Source organism: Oratosquilla oratoria, chromosome 11 (assembly GCF_046742065.1).
Source record: "Oratosquilla oratoria isolate Oo_2021 chromosome 11, ASM4674206v1, whole genome shotgun sequence".
Classification (NCBI taxonomy): domain Eukaryota; kingdom Metazoa; phylum Arthropoda; class Malacostraca; order Stomatopoda; family Squillidae; genus Oratosquilla; species Oratosquilla oratoria.
The window spans coordinates 65,769,882-65,789,538 of record NC_134787.1 but is presented as its reverse complement, the minus strand read 5'-3'; the positions used below and the strand labels follow the sequence as shown (position 1 = coordinate 65,789,538).

General features: G+C 38.5%; 1 protein-coding gene across 5 annotated transcripts in view; it reads right to left on the bottom strand.

Moving 5' to 3' along the window:
- Gbeta13F (guanine nucleotide-binding protein subunit beta-1) overlaps positions 1-19,657 on the bottom strand; it is a 115,787-nt gene that overhangs the window by 86,403 nt on the left and 9,727 nt on the right. Inside the window, exon 2 of one of the 5 annotated variants that reach the window (XM_076193095.1) lies at positions 4,562-4,628. The exons of the other annotated variants lie outside the window; for them this stretch is intronic. The gene's annotated coding sequence lies outside the window, so the exon portion shown is untranslated. The remainder of the gene's footprint in view (positions 1-4,561; positions 4,629-19,657) is intronic. 5 annotated transcript variants of the gene reach the window in all.

Sequence of the window (19,657 nt, the reverse complement as noted above, 5' to 3'; positions counted from 1 at the left end):
GCAATGAAATACATTGTTATTCTAAGTTTTCCCTTATGAACTTACTCCACATACTTCTGCTTTCAACTTCCCCTTTCATTGTCTTTTGTAATTCTTTCCACATACTTTATGTTTACTTGCTTCATTGATTGTATGGCCATTTTTGCCCAATATTCCCACCTAGTCTGGCTTCCGTTATTCAGAACTTTTTTTTTTTTTTTTGTAGATGTCATGCCAATGTCCACCTGTCACTCAACAATGGTCTCCCGCAAATGGTTTCCATTGTTCTGAAAGCATTAATCCCTTCTGTGGCTGTTGGCACCCATTCCCTTCATTCCGGCTGCTTCCATGCTACCTTGTTCATTTCTATGGCACTTGCTACCAATCTTCATTTGTGTAAGAGGCTGGTAGACAAGTGGGTAGAAAGAGGGGAAGATGATGAGTGTTATATTTTTTATGTGTGAGAAATATGATGCAGCCCGAAGGCCCTTCTCCCCATCTTCTTTTCTGCATGAGGGGATGGAGGGGGGGGGTCACCAATTTAATGAAGTGGCCTTGCTGTGGATGTGCTGTGTCTTGCAACACTGCTTCTGACCCACGGCAGTGGGCGAGATGCAGGAATGACCAATCATCCAGGAGGTGCCAAGATAAGAGGGAGGGAAAAGGGTGGAGGGGAGTGGAGTGTGATAGGGATAGAATGGGTGGGAGTGGTTTTCATGCCTTTTTTTTGGCTACCTCCCTTACAAGGGGGAAAAAGGCCTTTGGTATATGTATGTATGCATGTATTTATTTACATAATACCAAAAGGCAAGGGGTGACAGATGTCACAATTGGAAATGTACACCAAGGAATGCATCGCTTTGCAAACATGCTACCACCATTCCCTGTGATTTCTCCAATCAAGCCCCCATGCAGCCAACCCTTCCCAGTGCCAGCAGGATCAGTCAACCAGCCCACACCATGAGTTTGTAGGCATCCCCTTCATCTCCTCCACCTAGGATTGTCTCTTATGGAGATAACCCTGAGAGTAGGATCAACATCATGGAAGCATACCAAACCCATATGGCCAGAGCTCTCATTCCTGAACTATGCATGGCACTCCCTCAGACGCAAAGGAGTTTTAACCAATCTCAACTATCCTCTTCCATTCCAGGCAGCATCCTTCCTTATATCGAGGCTGCCGTCAGAATACTCTGTTAATTTCCATGATGCTTCCCCGGCAATGGAGCAGTTAACCAAGATTAACTATTCATCATAACCTTTTCCTAAGTATACATCTTAACTAAATACATCCAGATTGTGCCTTCCACAGGTAGAGCTAACCTGATGGATGATTCCTTGCACTACAAACATGTCACAAACCATGAACTGACATTTACCAATGAAAACAATTCATCTTGGGCCAGCCCTACATCTACATCTCATGGAAGGAATTCTGACTAATATCTAAGACCTCACACAAGGGTAGACACCACATGCCATTTGCTAACCTCTGATTATGCCAACCCTTCACAACAAAATTATCTTTTGCCTTTGGTCCCCCTGAAGCTGATAAATTTTTGGTACAGGTAAACAGTGACACACAGGAAGGTTGCCACATTTCTAAACCACTGAAAAGCTTCACAAACTTATATACATATATGTACAAACATATCTAAAAGCCTTTTCCCCTTGTAAGGGAGATGACTATGTCAAAGCACCCATCCACCCCATACCATTCTACACCCATCCAACACCTATTCATCATCCCTCTCATCTTAGCGCCTCATGGATTAAGAAGGGTCATCCTTGTTCCCCACCACACCACTCAGGTCAAAGGCAATGTAGCAAAACAAAGCAGATTCACAGCAGGTCCCAACAGCCACAGTTGGTTTACGCCCAACCAACTTCAGGCCAAATTATTTCATCCCTTTACAACCATTGTCCATTCATTCCTATCTTTTACACACTTCTTTGGTCAGCTGACATTCCATTTGAATCTACCCCCTTTGCCACTTTCAGCCACCTCACTATTTGTCACAAAACTATATTTCCAAGAAATCCATGTTAACTGGCATTGTGGGCAGCTTCCCCCCCCCCACATGTGAAATCATGACAAAGATTTGCCTTTCATTGAGGAAGATGAAGAAGACGAACACGAAGGAGGAGGAGGAGGAGGAGGAGGAGGAGGAGGAGGAGAAAAATTAGAAAAGAAAAGAGGAAAATGAAGAATGCTCCAAGTAACTGCTCTAAAAACTTCAGTACCCCATAACTAATACATGGGAAGAAATCTTGCAAATGATAAAGAATAATGGAAGAAATTATCCTTCACTATGCTCAACTAAACCATACTGACAACCATCCCCACCAGATGAATATGAATTATTTATTCTTGAGGTAGATTATACACATATACTGCCCAATATGACAAGTCAAAATGATACTAGTATCTACCCAATACACTAAATGTAGGCAAAAGTGAGGCGACAAGATGTACAAGGGGTGAGGGTGCCAGCAAGTTGGAAGGGAAACCGAGAGGAGAGATGCTGGAGGATGTGGCGTGCATTTAATTATTTTGGGTCCTACGTACGAGGGAACGGAGGAGCAGGAATGGAAGTAAATTATTGAATAAAGAGGGAATGAAAAGTGTCATGAGATACAGATAATTGGGGATGCACACAGAAGATTATAGTGGGGTGATTGTGGCCACAACACTAGAAGGAGCAGACTTTGAATTCATAGGAGACATAAAGGAAGAGTATAAATGTGTATGTGGTAAAGTACTTAAGTAAAGTAGGGGTTATGAGGATTGATAGCGAGAAATGTGGAAGAGAGACGGAGTTAGGTGTGGAAAGAGAGATGGCAGATAAGGTTGACCAAAGAATACTGGGGTGGTTTGTACATATGGAAAGAGTGAATGAAGAAAGAATAGTATTAAATGGGGAAGGTGGTGGTTATAGTAGACTAAAAATAAGATGGATGGATGCTGGGAAAGGGGTAATCAGCACAAGAGAAATGTCTGTCAAGCAGGGAAAGGATAGGTCAACATACATTTGAGTGTGGAGAATGGTTATGAATTGATAGGGAACTAACACAACCTGAAGGAATTTCTTCTCGTTTGCTATGTAAATTCTTTTGTGGAAGGGGTCGGGGGTAGGGGGTTTGGATGTGTGGAATGGGTGACAGGTGGGTATCCACTTCGATTTTGTTGTCATCTATATAAAGGGGCCTTTTATGTATGTAATTATCTAAGTGCATCTAGCCAGATATGCACAACACTCAGAACTCATTCCATGTTAAAAGTAATAACCCTAATACTCCCTAAATACCAAAGCCCAAAGATGCATGACCTGTCCTCGTATCTGCCAGATTAAAGAAGAGAAGCTACTCATCATGATTCGGTTTAACATCACAAAACTCTCCCTCTCAGAAGGCTAGGATGGTGCCACCTACAACCAGCCAAAATTCTATAAACACAAACATCATACACGAGAATTCTCGAAAATATTAGACCCGTCTTTTTTCTAACAAGAAATCTGTAATGTTCCTATTTATCTATCAACTTTCCAAATGGCTTCTTCCCCCTTACAAGTAGGTAGCCAGTCAAGGCTTGTAACCACCCTCCACCCGTCCAACACCAATTTGTTTCCCCTTTCAAAAATCTCTTAGTTTCTTGTGGATGATGGATCATCCTGCCCCCATCCCCCACAACTGCCTGAGTCAGAAGCAATGCAGCAAGACACAGCACCTCCACAACAAGGTCCAAGAGACAAAGCTGGTTTAGCCCCACTACTTCACTTACTTCTAAGTAATGTTCCTATTGGTAGTAAAACATGGTCACATTGCACTTTATCAATGTATGTATTGCTATATGTATGTCTATAAATTCCTAATTCTCTACAAACACTATAAACTGATTCATCAGTGATCTAAGGGGAGGGAGGGGGGCATTTATTGATTACTTGCCTAAATTGATCACAAAAAAGTTCAAAATTGCATGCATACATACACACCAAAGGGCAGAACCAATGTCAGGCATCTGTTTGTGGTGGTACTGCAAGATGGATGGCAGAAAGAAAAGTCTCCATGCAGCCCGTCTTCTACTTTCTTGCATATGCTGACCCAAGACCTGGCAATAGCTTCCCTAATACTTTTTTTCAAAAAGAGGCACAGAAACAGCCTTACACTAGTATTACATATACATCTGTCCCTAAGTTTCTTCACAAAGAGATCTATGGGAGGGACCAAGGACCATTGCCAGCCGCTGTGGGGCTGTGGGTTTCACATCAGTGAAACCAAGGGCAAACAATTATCACTACACTAAAGGGTCTTTCCCTTACAAGGTAGGGTGGCCAAGTCAAAGCACACGCCCATTAATCACCTTTCCCATCTTTGAAACTCATAGATGAAGTGTCATCCCTGTCTCCCACCACACTGCTCAAGTCCAAGGCAATCTAAATTCAAAATTACACAGCAGTAAATTCAACAATATTTCCCCTCCACGTAACTGATAAAATTAACAATAAAGAATTCACCTTTCACTGAAGGATGGAGAAAGAAAAAGAGATAGAGACGGAGAAAAAATTCATATGCAATACTTTACCCTACAGTTGACAAAACGTGCTAAGCACTGCTTGACGAGAACATCCAATGATTCATCACACACTCACCTGAAAAACAAAGAAAAAGGTTAGTTTATAACAAAACAAGTACACATTACAAAGCATTAATTCAGTCATTATTAGATATGAACATGAAAGTGAGAAATATACACCAGGAGGTACTTCGCTGCAGCTAAAACTTATACTTTTGCTCAAGCTTACGAAAGTCACAGCAAACAACAGTCACCAGACTATAATGGAAATGAAGTTGGCCCAATGGGTTTTTGTTCATATACCATGCCATTCAAGCCATGATCTCAAACAATTAAAATAACTTCAAAGTGAAGGATTTAGCTGCAACTATGTGCCACCTGGCAAAAAATCCTAGTTGTGCACAATTCAGATGTGCTGGAGCACAATGGTTATCAGTGACAAACTTTTTGTAATATTGAATATCACTTATGAAGGTCCAATATCTAATCTAACTCCATCAACCCTTTCCATACTAGGTGGCACTTCTCGTTTTGTTCTAGACACTGCCCAGTATTTTGTTAATCTGTGACTCCTCCCCAAAACAGGCAACACCAAATGAACCTTAAATTACTGGCCACCTGCACTCTTCAGACAAACTCATCCAATGGAGCACCACATGAAAAAGACTGGTGTACACAGTTCTATGGAAGATTCTTCAAACCTACACAACACATCACACAATCTCATCCCACAGTTCAGAGGAAATCTACACCTACACTTTTCCCTTGCAATCCTTACAGTCTCAACTACACAAGACCATAAACTCATTAAAGAACCAAATCAGTACCAAGTCACATACCCCTACATAAAACCAAGACAGAAAAAAAAACATGAATCACACTAGCCTACCTACACACAGGCCAACCCAATACTAAAGTTACACCAGCACAGAATTGACCTGAAAACACACAATGTGCTAAGATGCACTGAACCATGAACACAAAGAACTTGTTATCTAACACCGCCTTACATTCACTAAGACAACATTACAAAGTTTCTTACCAAGGTGACCTACAAGCCAACCTGGTGGCTGTGTCTGAATTATTTGGGGTTACAGGTTCATATACCTTCAGTGACAGGGATACAACCTATTTCAATAAACCTCTTCCAAATCAAGCTACCACTGTTCATCTCCATGGCACTAACTCAGAGGGAAGTGGGTTAAGATACACACTTGATGAAGATACAAGTGTTCCATAAATTGTGATAAACAGTAATACCTATTGCCTTAAGCTTCAACAACTGGGAACCTACATCCTAGATATGGCCAGCAACAGGGTACAGGCCCTTTCATATGGCCATGATATGGAAAAGGAATGGATTAGTAGTGGAGGATATGGGGATGGGAGAAGAGGAAAGATGGAAAGAATTGAGCTGGAGGGAATGTCAATAAAATTTAGCAGGGATGGAACATGATGCACAAAACGAAGAATTGTTGAAGGAGTGGGAGACTAGAAAAGGTGGGGTGGAATGGTCGATAAACGTACACAAGTAATCACTTCCAAGACAAGAGGATAATACTGGTCTGCCTTGACCAGGTTATTAACCAACGTGAAAATTATACCAACACAGAACTTGCCTAGAAGCAAAGACCATATAACTCTAGATGCAAGTCACCACACAAAGGGCACAAACCACAGTATTTCACCCTGCCCTACATTCACCCATTTCAGACACCACTATAAAGTTTCTTCCTTGAGTGACCTACAAGTTCCCCAATGGTTGCACATCTCCAGCAAGACACAAATCCAAGGCTAAAGACTGACCAAGTGAAATCACCCAGTGGGAGCCACAACAAATACTGAAAGGGTTAACCAAGATCAACTTTAACCCTTCTATTCTGTAGGTTTCCCTCTCCTGAATAAAGTCATCTGCGGTGGTCTGAATGAATGTACACTTATACCACTTTTTTCCCCAAATGCTGAATAAAAGTGCCTGGCAGTGCCCATGCTAAATGTACAAGCCTCAAACAGCTGTGACGGGGTTGCAACAGGTTTAACTCTTATGCTCCACCAAAGGAGGGTGGTTTCTGCAGATTAACATCACCTGGCAGCAGCCAACATGAATGTCCAAGCCATGAGAGGATCACAATAGTTTTAACTCTGGCTGAGAATGACATTCCTTTTCACAGAATAAAATCACCTGATGGCAGCCAGAGTGCATGCACATGTTGCAAATCCAAGTGCAAGGGTCAATACTCGATTAATTATTTTCCTGTGCGCGGGATTTCTCTTGGCTAAATTAAATGAGTCTAGAAGCAGCCACAACATATGTACAAATCCTAATCATCTGTAAAAGGGTTATTCCATACAAACATCATATACACACAATCATACCTTAATCGGGTTTAAACAACTTGCACAACTTTATCATAAGCAACAAGTACATCTTTCACGATTCTCTAAACTATAATTTACCTTTCTGCACTACTGTACGAACCAATGAACTCTCTTAATCTTATCAGTTCATGTTAGTCTTGGAGGGAGAGAATACGTTACTGATAAGAAATAAACTAACGGCCACATTGATGCTATAGTAAACTACATCAACTTTAATTAATTCATTCTGATTAAACCTCTATTATATCTACTTGTATCTTTCAACCCCAACTCCTTCAATTCATAAGTTATATCATTCAACCAAATTAAGTTTAAATGAACCAAAAAAGTATTTTTTTATTTCACTCTGTGTACAAGATTGATCATAACCCATTAAACAAAGGCACGAGGAAGTTGAGTTCATATAAATACCCAGAACTATTGTTAAGTGATTGTGAAGTCCATGATAGTCTGACATATATCACCCATTGTTTCCTGTGGTTCATTTATGAATAAAGCTCAGCATTTATACCATTGCCAATTCCTCCACATCCATCACTGAACAAATTGCATTATCTAATATCACCTAACTTCTATAAAAATGTAAAGAGTAAAAAAAAAAAAGTGTCAAATTAACTTTTTCTTGAGATGAATTATGAAAATTAACTTACAAACTATGTCAATAAAATGCAATGTGGTCCAATGAATCTAATACCACTATTACCCATTCATTCTGTTCACCTATTCGTAACAATCATGCTTTAAATGTGAAATATTTCTAATTTAGTTACATTGAACATATTGGACTTTCAACCACTACAGTATTCCTCTTAAATGGTAATATACTTGGAATTCCCTATAATCTTCCATATTGAAATATAACATCAGAGGAGGTGACCTTAATGGTCTATCAAATTCCATGTTTTGTACCAACATGTCCAGCAGTTATCCATTTTACTGGCATCTGACAGTCCTACACTTACTCACAAAACACTGGCTAAACATAAAGAAGAGAGACCATTGCTCTTCTCACTCCTATTTTCTTCAACCCTTTTACTTCTTAGTGTTTATACAATTGCACTTTATGGTATTCTTACAATATGCTTTTATGATAGTATAACAACATTCACCCTTTCTTTGTATGCCTACATTTCCCTAATAACTTATTTTCCTTTCCCCTGAGCATCTTCCTCTTGTGAAATGAAGCAAGAAGATCCTAACATTGCACTTGCAACCTATTGATTCTCACAACTTCAGCATCTGAGTAGATATACGGTACTTAATTTCAAGAGTTCTCCATACAACCACCTAGTAATCTGTATTTCAACACTGTCTTCTTTATAACATCATGGTGGCAATAAAGAAAGGCTTTAAAATCATTGTTCCACACTTTATCAGCACTGGCCTATGACTTAGGAAACACTAAAATATAACTGATCCCTATGGTCGATTGAAAGCCTGTATTTCATCTCTTCATTAACAGTTCAAGATCCATTCACTGGTTGGTTAGAATTAACTGAATGCTAAACGTAACTTCACCCATTTGCAGCTCTGCATCTGCTTGTGACCACAGATGCATGCCTGTCTATGTAGAGCAGGTATGTATGTGTTGGCACTTAGGCATTTGGTTTTTGTGTCCTTGGCTCTAGTTCGATCCACGGCAAGTGCCAAAAATTCTTCAAAGTCATTCTTTCATGGCTTACCAATCCACCTCTGCAATGGCAAACATCAAAGTGACAGGATACCAGTGCCATACTTCAATGCTTGCACATAGTATGGTTGAACTGATTACACAGATTTCCAACTAAACTCGCAATCACAGCCATTCCAATACACCCAAACCCCCTTACACACTCCTCACCATCCATACAACCAAACCAAGCCAGAGTGGGCCATTATGGTGAGGTAAAACAGCAGTGCCCCAAACTTACAACCCCTTTAACCCAAGTCCTTCCTTTTGGCTGAATAAAATCAGCTGGCATTAACCAGAACTATGTAAATTTCCCACTCATAAAAACCTTAGTACAACTTTAGGAAAAATACATACAAACCAAGGGCCTTTTCCCCTTACAAAGGAGGTAGCCAAAGTCAAAAGGCAGAATTCCACTCCCATCTATTTCATCTCCACCCACTCCACTCCCATTCACCACTCCTCCCTCTTTTCTTGGCTCTTCCTGGATGATGGGTCATCCCTGCATCTCACCTACTGCCCTATAATAATTTCCATAAATTTTTATAAAAAATTATCACAAATATCTCGACATAAAATGAGATCCCTTTACCCACATTCCTTAGCACCTTACAAGCAAACTAAGGTTATGTGTATTATAATCTTTCCAACATTCAACTGGCACATCCGGAGACCCAAAATAACTAATGTTTGGTAAACACACCAGTGATCATTACAGGCTGAGTTTTGATTTAATAGCAACATTGAGATTAAAGTTGTTAACTATCCCATGACTTCTGAAGTCATTGGGGCACTATTGAAGCCATAAGAAAAAAACTAACTACTTCCTTGGAAAAAAAAATTCCCAATTCTTAAAATAGGAGACAAGATTCACTTAACCTCTTCCATATAATGATGCCTACATAAGCATCACAAGTGGGTACACAAGGATGCAGCATCAGTGTCTTGATTTTATTTATTTTGTAGTTGTAGCCGAGTGACCTCCGAATTCTGTGAACTGGTTTGATCATGTTTTCTGTGTTTATTATTATTCAGAGTGAAAGAGAATGAGAAATACAGCAGTGACTATATTCTATAACATCATGCTGCATGTGAGAATTTGACTCATACTGAAGAGGTTGACTGCTGACTTAAATCAGAAGCACGGCAAGAATGACAACTGAAGCAATATGAGAAAGAGTGACACCTTAGATCAGGGGTTCTCATTAGGGGTGAAATTCACCCCCAGGGGGGAGTTTTGGGTTTTCTGGGGGTGAATTGTGACCACAGTAAGTTTACGGGGTGAGTAAAGCAATTATAGGTTTTGGCCTATCTGGCCTGTCACCTGGGCTGGAATTATACCTGTGCTGACCCAAGTTGATCTTAGGATTAGAAAAGTGTTACGCCTGTTAAGTAGTTCATTATAAATTAAAAGAACTATCTTACTTTTATTCAATTTTTATATATCTATCAATAATTTCAATTTGCATTTAATTTGTAAAACTTCACTATAAACATAATCCATGTAAAATTATAAATGTATATATACTAATTTGGAAAAAATAAAAGGATTTTTAGTAATATTTGCATATTATTTAGAATGCACCTTTTGAAACAGACAATCTTAGGAAGGAGGGGGGGGAATGACATTCTGACAAATGGTGAAAGGGGTGCATGGGCCAAGCAAGGCTGAGAATCCCTGCCCTAGATGGTAAGCATCAAACAATCTGCTTTTTCATACAGAGAATTGTCACACACCTCCAAAGCCATACAAGTTACTGACATCCTACAGGACAACTATCTGTGGATGGAACATGCATATCTGGATTTGAAGCCTCTACAAATTACAATACGAATGATTACTAAGGAGAGAGAAAAAAACAAAAAAAACATGGGAGACATCAGTGGTACTAGACTCAACTGAATGTAAGATTTTCCTATTAAGAATACTGACAGGAACAGGGACAGTAATCCAATGCAAAAGCCTAAAATAGTTACGAGATGAGCAGTACCACAATATTTTGTATTACTGCCAGCAATGGTCTATTCCATCTGATGGAGGTTGTGTTTACAATTAATACAGTAAACCCTCAAAATAATGGACAATATGGGGACAGGGGTCTGTCATTATATCCAAAGATCCGTTATAACTGCAGATCAGTTATATCTGATGGAAATACCAGACAGATCTGTTATATCCCAGAGTTTGTCTGGTATTAGAAATTACAGTAAACCCTCGATATAACGGACAATATGGGGACGGGTCTGTCATTATATCCAAAGATCCGTTATAACCGCAGATCAGTTATATCTGATGGAAATACCAGACAGATCTTTCATATTCCAGAGTTTGTCTGGTATTAGAAATTAGTAGGATTAGAAATTACAGTAAACCCTCGATATAACAGATCATATGGGGACAGGGGTCTGTCATTATATACGAAGATCCGTTATAACCAAGGATCCCTCGATATAATGGATTTTCATCCATTATAGCGATGGTTTGTCTGGTCAGAATTTTTGTCCATTATATCTGATATCTGGTATATCGAGATGTTATATCGAGGCTTTACTGTACTAGCCATTCCACAAGGCAAGAATAATAATTGTAGATTGGAAGTCACTTTTTCGTGGATCTGACACGATTACATTGGGATTCACTATCTTTGTAAAGAATTCAACTAATAGGCATATGGCACACAAGATTAGTTCAACTGTTGTAAGGACAGCCAGTTCACGAGGACAGTGGTTCAACATTTCCTTTGATATGTTCAGAACTTATGCATGGCCCCACTATAATATGGATATGGCCCTGAGTTGTTAACAGCACTTGGCTTCAAAAGAAATGGGTTAATTCCTTCCTGTTCAAAAAACCAATAGAAACACAAAGAATGCAGAATAATTTCAAAGAAACGGACTATGAAAACCCTAGTCAAAGTGATGACCAAGATCCACAAATTGGAAAATTTTTGGAACTGGGGACATGAACAAATATATACATACCGAGGTCAATGACCCCCAGGGCTGCAAATTTGCGGTTCAACTCATTATACAAAGAATAAAGATGTAGGGGGAAAAAAAAAAAAAAAAAAAGCTGAAGATATTCATTGCCATCCTTATGAATGAAGATGCATATTCAGAAATATAAGGAGAATTTTATGAAGTTAAAAGTGGGATTTAGAAAAGTGAAATAATAAATCTGACAGCATCAATAAAAATAAATACATACTATACATGACTAATGAATGCAATATGTGAAACAAAAATGTATCAAGTGCTCAATAATACTTTCAATATCCATACAAGGGCATGGGTTGTCAAAATAACACATGACTGAACATGAATGAAAAAAATTTGCAATGTCAAAGGATGGAAATGAACACACAATAAATGCATTAGAAAAACAAAAATATTGAAGCAATGGCAGCAAAGAGGCCAACAAGTATTGTTGGCATGGGTTCTAAATGAAACAGCAGGTCAATTACCCATTCACAATCTAATTAAACTAGTAGAGGGAAAAAATCCTTTCCAACAGAAATGAGCCGTTCTATTTTTAGAGGGTGGTTCACATCCATTTTCATATTAACAAGTATAACTTATAAACCTGATGTAAAAATGAATAGCATAACACCAAATCGCCCTAACACATAAACATAGCCCAGGGCTGGAAAAATGGCTGATGCTAAGCAGTACATAAATATAACCCCCCCCCCCAAATATATATATATATATGTAACATATTACACACCCCAAACAACCATGAATCCATAAAGCACACCAACTCCGTGAATGGTCAGAGCCTGCCACTAAATAAAAAACTCACTATTCCAAGTCTTGTATCTGATGCACACATTACCTTCTCCCCATACAAGCACATAAAAATAATGCAAACAAGATAATGACCATGTTCTGAACAGTTGTAAGTTCAAAATTCAAACACATGGAACAAAATATCAAAATATGCAAACTGTTTGTTACCTAACAATATGGAAACAAAGACAACCTATTCTAAACATAAAACAGCGCCTTAAGAACAATGGAGCACTAAAACAACCACAATATGCTCTTTACACTTTAAAATAAAGAAATACCCACAGAAAAGAGAAGTATATAATAATAAACTTAATGTAAGACCCCTCAAATCCATACATTATCACACATATAAATGCACCCCACATGATGCAACAACAACACACCTGTAGCATAGCTTTGAAAACGTAAGCCCAGTATCCTCAATTTCCTTACAGAAATATGCACTAACTACTAATATCTCGTTTAAAACCAATTCCATAATAAAGTGCTTAGACAAACCCAGAAGAAAAGTATTTCCAAGAAACACAAGAACCATACTAGCTTGCTGAAATAAGACCAACATAAAATTGGCCTGGTAACCCACCAAATGTCCAGATATGGTCACAAACAGGATGATCACCTTACACTGCCCAATGTCCATGCAGTTCAGACAATACAGTTTCCTCTCCTAGTGACTCATGGACCAATTCTGTGACCGAGTATTCTACAAGAGAACAGACTGACAGAACAGAGACCATTTGGAAGAAAAAATATATATATATATATATATATATATATTATACACACACACCCATATACAAAATAAAAATTCTAAATTCAGAACATTATCCTATTTTTTTAATAATAGTTACTGACACATCATGAAGGGGAAAGTATCACTTTCTGATAGTACCACATAGGATGCAGCTGTAAAACTGGAATAAATGGAAGACCTCAAACAGAACAATGTACAAGTTTTCCTAGATGTTATGAAATATTTAAAATAGGATCTTCTGGAAAGCACCCAGACTAGTCCCAATGGGAGCAAAATCAGCACTGGGCATGTTCCTATTCTATATGTTCAAATCATCTAATTATCTGACGTTGTAAGTTTAACTAAGTGGAAAACCTACAGCTCCAAAATAGCTGGAAATTGTCCTGACGCTCTCCCATTGATCTCTCTAGGAAGACACTTTAGAATGTTGTGTGTTGTATTATTGTGGGTGGAACTGTTTTTATGTCACTAGTTTTGGTACGTGGGTTGACAGCAGTTGCAGGTCGTCAGCCTCCCAAGCACAAAGAATTTTAAGAAAGAGAGTTGAAATTGATAATGAGAGATCTTACAGCCTGGTCCAGAGGCTAAATGTCAGCTCCACCGAGCTGCAACTTCTGATAGGGGTGTGGGGTTGAGAACAAGGAGCTTCACTGTCCATTTTGCAGGATCACTGCATGCAAATACAGTAGAACCTGTTCTCAAATACAATATGTCCTAGAAAACTATTCCAGCAGTGATTTGGTCAAGGACCAAAACAAGTTTACTGATCTGTTGGATACAGTATTATCAGTGTGATATTTTTTTTTTTTACAAAACTGAATTTTGCCCCCTTGGCTCCATTTGGGTTGGTCAAAAACCAATTTTTAGGTTGACCGGAGCAAAAAATTCTCTCTCCATTTTTTAGCGAAGAACCGCTTTGTTCAACTTCAGACATTTGAGAACCAAGGTTCTATCATACCTGTCATTTGTCCCATATACTTAAATACTAGTAAACAGCTATACTTACAAGTCTGCAAGTGAACCTAAAATATGAAGAAAAATAATGCACTGTATTTCGAGTAAACTATACAAGATGATACAGCTACTGAACAAACTAGGCAAAGGGAGACTTTTTGATCCATAGCCCACAGAATTAAAAATAAAACAAAATAACAATGCAATCAACATAGGTGACCAATCATAAAACCTGTATGCAAGCTAAATTTACCTCGGATATGTTGACAATACTTTAACAACACCTGAAGTCCTGCCTAAATCATACAATATACTGTCTGGTAACCAAGATGTTACAAAAATTCACAACAAGCTGGGTTTAGTCTGCTGACATTGGAGAAATTTGACCATAGGTGTAATATGTTTACCTCTTGCAATTTTGTCATTAGAAAATAAAGTTGTGTAATAAAATCAGCAAAATCTACATGAACATAAAAAAGAAAATAATCAGAAATATTCATGTGGACAAATAACAACTGAAAAACTACATGACTTAGAGCACTGCCTAGCAATGACCAAATAGGCAAATCATAGGTAACTGCCCAAAGCATATTACTGCATTATGCATAACACTGTACTTGCTTATCCAGTACTCTACCCCTTCAATGTGCTGTCTGGACAATACAGGATACTTGAAAAAATTCTCATTTTCACATTTATCATGGCAGTAAGTTAAGACACTTCCAACATAACTACATGAAATATTATGGTTTAATTCCTGCATTACTGAGGGAGTGACTACAACTCCTCATCTTGTCCTCTCAAGATTTTACCAGTGCACTCAAAAGTGGGCAACACCTAAATCAAATTCATGGTCAACCTGCAATCATCAAAGTGCCACTCTACTTCTCCAGACATCTCAACCAACAGATAAATAACCATGCCTGGGTCCTGTCTCACTTTTGCAAATGCACTCTCGCCTCTACTACATGACATCAATGTACTGTGACATCAGATAGATCTCATGTAGCAGCCCATGGTGCACATCATTAGCTACCTCCTAACCCAAACTCAACCCATGGTACCCCCAGAGCCTCCTGCTATTTGCAACACTCCCACCCCAAATTTGGAAGACCTCAGTGTATTCTTGTCAACTTGGCATCCCAACACCTCCACACCATCTGCCCAACCATCCATTCACACTACTGAGAAATACAGGCTCCCATGTAGATGCACCAATTCATGAAACAATAAGGAAGAAACAGTGCAGTCAGACTAAGTTCATTTGAGTTTGACAAATGGTAGTACAGCTCAAGCACAGCTCATCCTCTATAAAACAATTAGATAAAGACCACAAGGTGAATACACACATATACACAACACACCCAAACACAGGTATCAAATATGTTCTCATTGGTTACTGATGATAAGAATGAAATAGGGTACTGCACAAACCTATTTGCTCTTGGTGACAAGATCATGAAAAATGAAATGTGAAAACTATTGTAAATTGTTACAAGACCTTGATGTGGTTTATGGAGCCAGAAGTGAAAAAAATATATAAAGAAATGCAAAATCTTGGAAATGGGCCAATGCAAAAAGAAACCATCATGGATTTGTAAAGAATCACAAAATCTGAGGAAAAGAATTCTGGAACTTCAGAGATGATCTGTCACCAGAAATTCATAAATAGAATCATAGGAGACAAGTGGATTTTTTTTTCATATGGATGAAAATATAGAAATGATAATAAGTAACCTGATCCTCCCTATTCTAGTATATGGTGCAGTGGTATGGTCACCAAATAATCTTGCCCAACAACATATTAGTGTTGTTGGCCTTGTGACAAAGTTTGACGAGATATGGAGATGGGACCCCATGAGCATGGCCCCAACACCCAAGTACCACAATCAGGTAAAAACAATGAAGTAAATACGCACCAAAGGTATTTGAAGGATATCAAGAAATACTAATCTCCATACAGATGCACAGATTTGCGGAATGAGCGAACCGCAAGCTAGGTTTGGCAAATGGAAACAAAAACAAAAGCCCCACAAGCACAGTTCTCACCCTATTCATTACAAAATCTAATTACAATAAGGTAAATATACACACTCAATAACCACATCATAAAACCTCTGAACTAGTGTCAATTGCACTTCTGGCCCTATCACTGTATATTACTATGTAAAGTTGTCATTGGTGTATGCATACAGCTTTTCCAACTTGAGTACAATTGTGGCCAAGCACCACATCACAGATTGCCAAGAACACAATCATGTTTGCTATCCTGCAGAAGAGCAACCACTCCCTCTTTTGCATCAACAAATCCCTGGTGTACCTCTTGTGTGATAAGCCCTTTATGTTTTCAACCCCTCATCTTCATTTGTGAGTTTAGTATTCTGTTTAATATAACCATATAGTTTTGTTTCTACTGTATCAGTCCCTACACAAGGTGGTCCTAAAATATAGACTTGAATCATTTTCCCGTCACCCATCTTCAAAATACAGTATATCAATTTCCCCACCATCATTTGCAGGTACACCCTCTTCTTTTCATATTGGGCCCAAGATATCTATCAACTTTGATCATATTTCCTCCACCATTAAACACAAGGGGGAAAGGACAACTGGTGGTTGCTCCCTTCCTAATACTAGAAGCTAGTGACACAGAAAGACCCAAAAATACAATGAAGACATTAGTCTAAAGTTTCTTCCCAGCATGATCCATGGACCAATGCCAACTGCTATGGGGATGCGGGTTTCCAGTCAGTGAAAATCAAGACAACACTCACTATCATCATATTCATCTTATTGAAACATCATTACTAAGTGATCCAGATACTTTTTCTTCTTTTTCACGTCCTTTAAATTCCAATGTCTTTGCCATTTCAAATATCTCCTTAACACTTGTGGCTTATTTTTTTGTATGACACATCCTTCCACATCAAAACCTTTAGTTGTTTCAAGTGCATTTTATTTTTGTTCCACACCAATCTGTGGTCTATTTACACATTCCCTTAATCTCCAAGCATTCACCCCACCTATCCTCCTGCCCAATGTAAAGGAATCATTTGAAAGTTATTTCCCTTAAGGTAAGAGGTTTGACATTATGGTAGGGATGACATGCTGCCAGTCATCTTTCTGCTGGAAATTACACTTGGTGAACAGTTTTGCAGGCAATCACCAAGCATGAAGTTCCAAGTAGATGCACAACATACAGCTATACCTTGGAGTTGTGAGTCTCCTGCACAAGACATGAGAGAACACATTGAAAGTAATGCATGAAAGACAAGGGTGGGTAGACTGTGAACACTTTGACTAGGTAAAGGTCTCCACCAAGATGCTGCACTAATAAGGAAATTGAAAAACAAGACTTATAAAGGAGCACATTGAAATGGACAAGGGACTTCCTGAATGAATGTACCATTATTTGCCGACCTTATATGTAAAACTTGTTCACCCTTGCATGGAATACAAATTTCACATGTAGGATGACTTGCCCCAATCAGAGCCGAGTACAACTCTCCAAAATCTTACACATTATTCACATTTTTCTCACAAAGTCTTCAGTTTCTTTCTTCCTACTATAATATTGTATTTACATCCTTTCATTATTTCCATGGTTACTATTCTAGACTATATTCTCCTACACTATGTAATAACTAATGCCTTTTCTGATCAAACGTAATTTTGTAGTATTTAGACAATACACTCACTACCCCCACTGGCAGGCTCTATCAGTCTTACTCCTACAACTAATCATGTGTTTCATGGCTTTACAAATTTCAAAAATAATATTCCAAGACCCCTCCCTCTTCCTGCTATACAGTATCTGACGATGAACTGATATGTTATATGCATTCTCTACAAAGCAGTCCCAGTGTTGTGACCATAGGAATATGCCACTGCATGGCTGTTTTCAGTGGGAAACAGGACAGGCATATTTCACTGAAACTGGATCAGAGCTAATGTTAGAATTAGGATACAGTAGAGTTAGGAAGGGTTCTGCCAAATATTGGCCACAAAATTCTGTACTTTTCTACCACCAGTGGCACCAATCTAACATGGCCTTCAGGCTAGGGTGTCAATGAATAAAATACATGTAACATGTTTTTTGGTGGATTTTTCACTAAAATAATACAGTGATGGCAACACCATGATCTAGTTCCGACTTAAAAAAAAGTCAAACTTGTTTCTAACCCACCCGTAAGTTATAGAAAAGTAAAATGCTCCAGTCTAAGAAAAATTGGAGACAATATTTCCTAAGACTGCCCATACTTTCCCTCTGCCATTATCAGTTTCCTCTTCCATGAAATCTGCTATCCATTCCAAGAGTTAATTTCCAACCCCACCCTTTAATTTAACGTTTCCAATTATGTCTCTTAAAAAGCACTTAACCAACTATTCTTTACATCTAGGTATTGAGAGTCCACACACACCCTTTATTTTTCTCTCTCTGCTTCAGTAACATTCATTGCAGGCCAAAATGGATTTGTTACACAATCTCTATTCAGAAAATGAAATTCTTTTTCTTACCTAGGGATCTAAGATATGAGGGAAACAAGGAAGGAGGATGGTAGTGGAATGGGTGCATGCCTTTGATTTTGCTACCCCCTTTATAAAGGAGAAGTAGCCCTAGCTATGTAGGTATAGAAATTTAAGGTCCAGATGTCTATTTTCCTCTCATTTTTCTGGTATTTTGCAGAGTATGCTAGGGTATGAAGCCAGTCATTAAGAGGATCCTGCCTCTCTTTCTAATTGGACACACCTAATTTCCATATTTAAGGGATCTTTTTCTTGTAACAAATAGGTTTTTACATATTGATAGTGTTTCTCATTGAGTAACTTAACAGATGCACCTTCAGTTCCCATTCTGAAATTTTGTCCAATACCACTTTGACACACCTCCCCAACACCCTGCCTTTGGATCCCTTACTCTCTTAGATTCCACTTTTATCTATCCATTATCTCCATGAGACCAGAGCAATTTCCCTGGTGCCTTTCTTCAAGGCCAGTCAACACCACCACCTTGAACTAGAGACACTACAGACCAAAACCAAGAACTTTCTCTATCAACTTTATTATTTCCCTCACACTTTCAGCCAAGAAGTGATAACAAGTGCCTTCTCCCCTCCTCTGACTATCAGCAAGTGACACAGGAATTCCTACACTATACAACAAAGAAGTCATAAATTTCTTCAAAAAAATAATTCACCCCCACACCCTACCTTCTTATACTACACTATATATTGAACTGTAAATCATTCATAACAAGAAACTGTCATACATACAGCAAATACAATTTCAATGTTAACACAAGTGTAGTTATAATGAAACTGAATGAGCATCAAATCAATGGTATGGCAGCAGTGTGCACTATGAGGGGCAGCAGTGTGTGCAATTTGAATCTTGACAGTAACCTGCAGACACTCAAAACTAAAAATACCTCTCTGCAGTAACTACACATTTTCACATTAATAAATATATTCTTCCGACCTTTTAAAGCCCTTGCATCCCTAATCAAGGAACCTTTTCTGTTATTATAGTCTACCCCCTTTAGCAAGCTGAATACTAA